The sequence below is a fragment of the Taeniopygia guttata genome, chromosome 3 (assembly GCF_048771995.1).
Source record: "Taeniopygia guttata chromosome 3, bTaeGut7.mat, whole genome shotgun sequence".
NCBI classification, from domain to species: domain Eukaryota; kingdom Metazoa; phylum Chordata; class Aves; order Passeriformes; family Estrildidae; genus Taeniopygia; species Taeniopygia guttata.
In genome coordinates, this window is record NC_133027.1 from 18,668,235 (window position 1) to 18,675,545 (window position 7,311).

Genomic DNA, 7,311 nt, shown 5'->3' on the forward strand with positions numbered 1-7,311 from the left:
TACTATAACATGAAAAGCACAACGCTAAACAGATTGTTTAATGAATCAGTGATATAATCTCTGAAAAATCCCACAGGAATAAACCTTTGCAGATAAGGAATGGTGTAGCTTCAGCTTTACCATTGAAGAGCTGGTGCTTTTAGTCCTTTGCATGAAAGAGTGAAAGAGTTCTTCATTGGCACTCATAATGTGCGCCCGTTAATCTTTCATTTGACATATGAACTCCCATGTCATTTGAACATCTGCCTGGAAAGTACCTCTCTGGTTAGCACAAATGTATTTTTCTTGAATTAAAATAAATACCAAAACATATTTGTGGCTTTCAGCTTACTTTCTTTATATAACCATGTAGAAGTAATCATGGATAAAATTTGTCAGGTCCCAAAGTTGCAAATGTTTCACTTAAAAGGCACATGGTAGTAGGGTAATTCCATGCTTGTCTGTTGGACCTATATCTACAGGGTTATATTCCTGTTCGATCATGAGAACCCCAGATACCAGTGGCAAACCCCTTGCCTGCATCTTACAATGCATGCATCTTTAAATAAGAAATTTCTGCTTAATGTCATAATAGTTAACACAAAAGTTCCTTCAGTGCTGTTAAAGATGACACTAATAACCTAAAAAATGATGACTGAGAAGTTTTGAGGATTTCCCTCTGCAGGCTAGCCTTGAATAATTACAAACCAAATGTCCACCTTCTGGCTGAAGCTGGTTTGACTCATTAAAGGACAAATCAGTGACTGGCCACCAGGCTTACCATGAATCAGTGGCCATTGCCTATTTGACCATAAATTTACTGAATGGTTGTCAGCAATTGCCTTGCAATGACAAAGACTACCTGGAGCCCATGTGAGACTGCTGTGACTAATCAAGATAAAGATGACACTGCCTCCTGTTTCCAGCATGAACAAGTTTTTGTGAAAATTTAAGTCCTTTTTACAGTTTGTGAGGACTTTAAGAGCAAACACAGGCCAAGATGGGACTTCAGAAAGAGTGAAGACATCTCTCTGCGATGTCTCTTTAAACAGAAGCAGCATGACCTCATAAGGGGAAATCATGTAAGGGGAAGGATGTGACAGAATCTGTAGCCACAGCTACACTGGCAGACCGGAGATGGGCTGAATCATGGAATAAAAGGTGTTTTGTGCACATAAGCCTGAACTGTCATCTGCACACCCACTGAGCTTGAGTCATCCATCCCAGAGAGACATTGACACTATCTGTTCAAAAAGGCAAGGGGACTAACAGTGACAGTGTGCTAATATTGTTCTATCCCCTATATTCTACATATAGAACATTCAATTTCTCTTTCTTTCTAAGAGTCGTTGTTTCCCAGCTGGAATCATCCTCAGATGAGATAGACAGAGGATTCAAGGTGCAGCAGCAAGATGCGTTTTCTAGAATGAGACAGAAGAAAGTGCAAAATGGAATGGTTTGTGCCTTCAGACTTTTGTGCCTGTCCCACCAAAGCAAAAGGAGATGAGGAGCATGGAGAGGAGGAGAGGAAGATATATATGTCTTACACTTACAAATGCAAAATCATAGTTGCTGGCATTATGAGTGACAAGAAGAAACTATTATTTGTAGGATTTGATTTGACATTTGATAGATATGTTAATCTGGGTATGTTATTGGCAATATGAGAATCCATCACCCATCCTGGTCATGGTTTGAAGTGAAGTCATATAGGAATTTTTGAAGTAGAGTGAGTAAAAATATCATTGTTGGTGCGAAAAATAAGAAAATAAGATGATCAAGCTGAAAAGTAAAAATATTGGTAATCTGTCTCCATAAAGAAAAAAGTAAATAAAATACTTGATTACCTGATACCTAACATACCACACACACTTTGTTTTAGAGGAAAATCTGTCAAATATAATTCTAATTTCCAAAGGACTGCACACATTCATGCACGTTTCTGATCTTTCTGAGAAAATATATCTTATGATGTGGACTGACTGGCCTATAGTACTTCCAGGCAGGGAAAGAAGGTGCCACGGGTCCAGTCTATTTGAGTTTCTGGTGGTTTTTTAGCCAGTGGGAATGAGAGAGGATGACCTGCATTTTTTACTTGTTCTATTCATTCAGAAATTCACTTAGTCCTAAGGATCTTAAAATTTCTTCCTCTCTTTTGAAGGATTTCTGTAGAGTGTACTCAGAGATTGTCATGGTTTGACATGAAAGGGAATTTTCTTAGGAAGCTGGTAGTCAAACCAATGAGTGTCACGTTTGGGTATTGGCACCTGGAGTGACCAGTGAGGATGGACACGCCTCTGAGAAAACAGGGGGTTAAAAGCAAGAACTCCCAGGAGAACTGTCTCTTTGGTTCCAGTCAGAGTGCAGTGCAGACCTCCCTTGCCCAGCCACGGGCTGGGTGCCAGAGGGGAAGCCATGCAGCCTGGAGAGGTAGGCCAGGGGTGAAGGGTCTGGAACCGGGCCAGCTCCTGTGGATGGAAGGGTGGAGGAAGTCTGAGATGTCTTTGTTTCCCCCCCCCTCCCCCCCCCAACCTAGAGGGAAAGAAACAGAGAGCCTGAAGACACCTGGAAGTTTGCCGGCAGAGGAGAAGGAAAAGGGGGGGAAGGTGCCCAGCGTGAGAGATGGAGTCCTGGGCCAGATTTCAGCCATCCGGGGAGTCTGGGACTTTTAACCCCTTCCTGGGGAATGAAGGCTTTGTGAAATATTGCTCCTCCTCAATTTGAAGGAAAGAGAGACAGCCTGGGGCCTGAGATGTTAGGTAGGAAAAGCAGGTTGAGGGGAGATGATGGAGTTGCTTTTGGCTGGACTTTTCTTGTTAGCCATAGACTGAACCAATTTCTCCTCCAAGACAGACTGCATTTTAGGGGGATGCATGGTGAGCCAAGAGACTCCTTCAGCAACTACCAGTGCAGGAATGGAGCGAACAGAGAAAAGCTGAGGAGGGTGTGATGATGCCCTCTGTCTTCAGGAAGATGAAGATCTCTGTTTTCACCCTCGTCCTCAGGGGTGGAGGAAAATGGGGGGGACTGTGGTCCCAAAATGAGACACTGGACTGTTGTTCCTGCTGGTACTTGGCAAAATATCCTTAAAGGAGCCCCATGAGCAGGCTGTCCATGCACGGTGGTGAGAGCACTGTGACATGGAAAGGAGAGTGTCACACTGGCAGATTTTCTCTGGGCGGTGCCATGTGTGACATGGAAACACAAGAAGGGGCAATTGTGTTTCTTGGGGGTCTATGGTGCAAGGGAGACTCCTCTCACTCCTGATGGATTGAGTATTGATTATATTGAAGGGTGATAACTTGATCAGGGTCCAAGTTGTATCTAACTGTGGTTTGTTGGAGTTGGGTGGGGGGAGGAGGAATATTTTGGAAGGTTTTCATTTTGGATTTAGTGTGCGGTTTTTTTTCCTTTTTCCTTTTATCATAGTTGTAGTTTAATAAAGTTTTTTTTTTCCTTTGTTATTAAGCTTGGGCCTGCTCTGCTCTGTTCCAGATCACATCTCACGGCATTTATTTGGGATGGTGCATATTCATGGGGGCGCTGGCATTGCACTAGAGTCACACCATGACTTGTTTTGTTTTTTTTTTTTTCAGGCAGTCTTTTAATAAGAATTACACTAGGGTAATAACACCACAGCACAACTCTTGGCATGTGACCTTACCAATGACTGCACAAATGCTACTGCAATGGTACCAGGAGTCAAAACAGTCAGAAAAAGAAGATACCAAAACTTCCTTTCCCATTCCCAATTTGAATTTATTGCCCTCAACAGAAACAAACATTTCCTGTGACATTAAGTTGCCAAAAGCTTCTGTAAATCCCAGTTCACTCAGTCTTTTCCTGTATATCTGTCTCTTCTTTACAGAAGTAGCCCCAAGTACATTTGCAGTTTCAGAGTTGTTTTCAGTTTGTTCAAAAGCCTCAGTTTGCTTATAAAGCTCCAACTCCTGTTACACATCCAGGTTTTTCTTGCCTGGAGTCCTCTCCACAGGCTGTCTTATCACCTACCTGGGCGGGTTGTGTACACCCTTTCAATCCCTGTGCTGGAGCATACTTCATTTCAGAGGGCATCACTGGTCTTAACCAGGACCACACCATATTCTTCGTTATTGTGGATCATATTATTAACCATGGTTATTTTGGGAGCCTCATAATCTTCATCTAAGAAGTTCTTGACCAGTATTCCCTCCTTGCAGTGATGGATCTCGTTGTGCAGCAGGGTGCATGCACTTCCTGGATAGATCTCCACACCAGCACCCTTTGCCCCATAGAGATCTGAGTTTTTCATCAGTAGCTCAGCTGATGTCCTTACTGTTATTCCAGTAGTTTCACACTGTAACACACAATTCTCCATTGTGGTTTTTCCATGATGAACATTTAAAATCCCCTCCACAGCATCATGCTGCACTAACTTCAAATGGGAGATCTTTAGATTGGCTCCTGTAAGTTGTGGTGTGTTTTGTTTTAAAGTTCAGGTTTACTCCCTATTCCTTCCCCTCATAGTGGTTTCTTCCAGGTTGTTTATTCCTAAGTTTTCCCACCACTTAGCTGTCACTCAGAATGTTCATCTACCTGTTCCTCCCCTTTTACCCTTAAATAGATGTGTCAGTCCAAGTTGTACTGCCCACCCCTCTGTCTCTCATTGTAGCCACCCACATTTGGTTCTTGAAGGTTCTCTGTCAATCACCCATGTTCTCTTAGTTGGTTGGTCCCCCAAGGCTTCTCCCCTCCCATTTTTTTCCATTGGTTGTAACCCATGATGTAATCATACTGTAATCTGTTTCCATTGGTTGTCCCATGTTGCCACCCCTTCATACCCACACCCTTTATAAATTGTAGCCAGATCCCACTTTCCTTGGCACTTGTCCCTGATTTGTTCCTGGAATAAAATCTCCTTGGGCTGCACACAAGTGTCCTCTCCTTTATCCCTTTGGTTTGGATCCTCATAACACCTCAGTGCAAGTGTCACCCACACCGATGCACACACCGCCACCTGGCAATCTCGGTAGAGACCCAGGGGCAGCCACTCTTGTAACCCTCACAGGCCACTCTGGGGGATTGCTAGCCAGCACTTTGATACACAGTGGCCGCTTGGAAGGTGTTACACCTGTACAGTCAAAGAAGTCATCTCCTTTCCCTTATTTTTCTATCACAACGTCATCTGGCAGGCCATAGCCTTCTAGCTCTACTGAATCAGCAATGGAGAACATGCCATCAACAAAATAATGGCCAGGATAGATGATGACTCTCTCTCCTTCATAATAGGCATTTACAGCTGCTAGTGGATCACGGTGAAACTGTACTTTTAAGGCATCACAAGATTCTGGGCAAAGTTTGTCTCTTGTCAACAGCTGGAGCAGATTTGCTGTCATGATCCAGGGCACAACATGAATGACCTTGGCACCTGTTGATCTCGGTCCTGTAGCCTGGAGGCTACCATATTTTTGGTAACCAAACACATATCTCAGCAGAGGAGTCTCAATTAGTTTTAGCCTCTGTTTTATGTGCTCTACTTTGTCATACAATTCTAGTCCTTCCACCATGGAAACATTTTCTGCTTCTGAGTCTGAATCATTGCTTGAGATGCTGTTCCTCACATTTAAAAACTTCTCATAAAGCTCTTCACATTGAAATAATAAGTTCTGGTAATCAACTACCAGCCCAGAAGGCACCCGCTGTTCCAGGATGTCATAGTGCAGTCTCAGTCAGGGCTCAACACATCGCGCAAAATAATCAAACTCATCCTCCTCCTCGCCCCAGGTCCTCCAGATGTACTGGTAGAAAAACCTGACATGCTCTATGGCTAGTGCTGTCTAGTCAAACTCTCCTGACTCATAATATATAACCACAGCTCCTGCAGCAGGATCTGATGTTCCTTCAGCTCCAGAAGCTCCTTCATGCACTCCAGGGTAAAGCTGCTGTCCTGGGACTCACACAGGAATGGCTCACTGAGCTGCACAACTGCCTTCAGGGCCAGGAAATTCACATCAGCCACCCCAACGAGGACCTCAAACACAAGTGCGCCAGATCACCTGCCAGCCAGAGGGCTCAAGGACCTTTTCCAGGTACCCAGCTATGAACTACTTCACCTCAGAAGTTTTGCAGTCAGCCAAGATATAATCCTGGTAAGCACTAAATCAGTCACAAAACAAAAGATGACTGGTGTGAAAAATATCTGGGAAAAGCATGATCCCGTCTGATACAGTCCCTCCCAAAGCAGCCCATGGTTCGTCACAACTGCCATAGTCACTCCAAGAGTCAGCACTCCAATCACTCTCGGCATCTTTCTGTCAGAGATCCTTGGCCTGCTCGGGGCAGTCCTGTGGGCCAGTGCCTGCGGCTGGCGAGTCCCAGCCATCCCCCTGTGGTCCCAGCGGCGGCAGCTCCGCCATTCTTCCCGCTCGGCTTCAAACCACCCAGGCTCAGTTCCAGACCCTTCACCCGGCCTACCTCTCCAGGCTGCATGGCTTCTCCTCTCCCTCCCAGCCCGTGGCTGGGCAGGGGAGGTCTGCACTGCACCCTGACCAGAACCAAAGAGACAGTTCTCCTGGGAGTTCTTGCTTTTAACCCCCTGTTTTCTCAGAGGCGTGTCCATCCTCACTGGTCACCCCAGGTGCCAGTACAGAAACGTGACACTGATTGGTGTCCAATCAACTACCAACTTCCTGAAAAAATTCCCTTCCGTGTCAAACCACGACAGAGGTGATGCACATATTCTCCATACAGTTCAGTTACAATTTTGCAGCCTCACATAGTGCATGAAATAACTCATTTAATAATGTGCTTTTAATGTGCAGGGCTAAGGTGTACTCTTACTTGCCAGATGTGACACTTACCCATCACAACAATTATCAGAAGCATTGGTGTTGGTGTTTGTGCTGGTATCAATACTACACTTCAAATCACAAACACAGCCAAAGGCTCCACTGATGGCAGTAAAAACATATGCCTCACATTTTGTATTAAGGACACCCAATTTGTTTTGCCACTGTTTGGAATTAATAACAACAATATTATTAATAATTCAAAGTGTCAGGAAAGTAGTAATTGCTTTAGAAGTGTATGGGGACAAGCAGTCAACAGACTGAAGAATTCAGAAACAGATAGCTAATATTACTACACAAAGTTTAATAGTATCAGCAGAACTATATGCTTGTCTGACTCCCATTTCTTTCCCATGCACAAAAACCTCATCTCCTTTTAGGAAGGTATTTCAGTCTATAGTGCTTAGATTGGATTTCCCAGAAATAGAATCTGTGCCAATGATGATAATTTTCTTTATCTATATTTAAAATGAATTTAAAGGAATTGGTAACACTTAAATGCACC

General features: G+C 44.0%; 1 pseudogene; it reads right to left on the reverse strand.

Annotated features, from left to right (window-relative positions):
• Positions 1–3,690: 3,690 nt before the first annotated feature.
• LOC100220216 (SHC SH2 domain-binding protein 1-like) lies at positions 3,691–6,374 on the reverse strand (annotated as a pseudogene).
• Between the last annotated feature and the right edge of the window lie 937 nt (positions 6,375–7,311).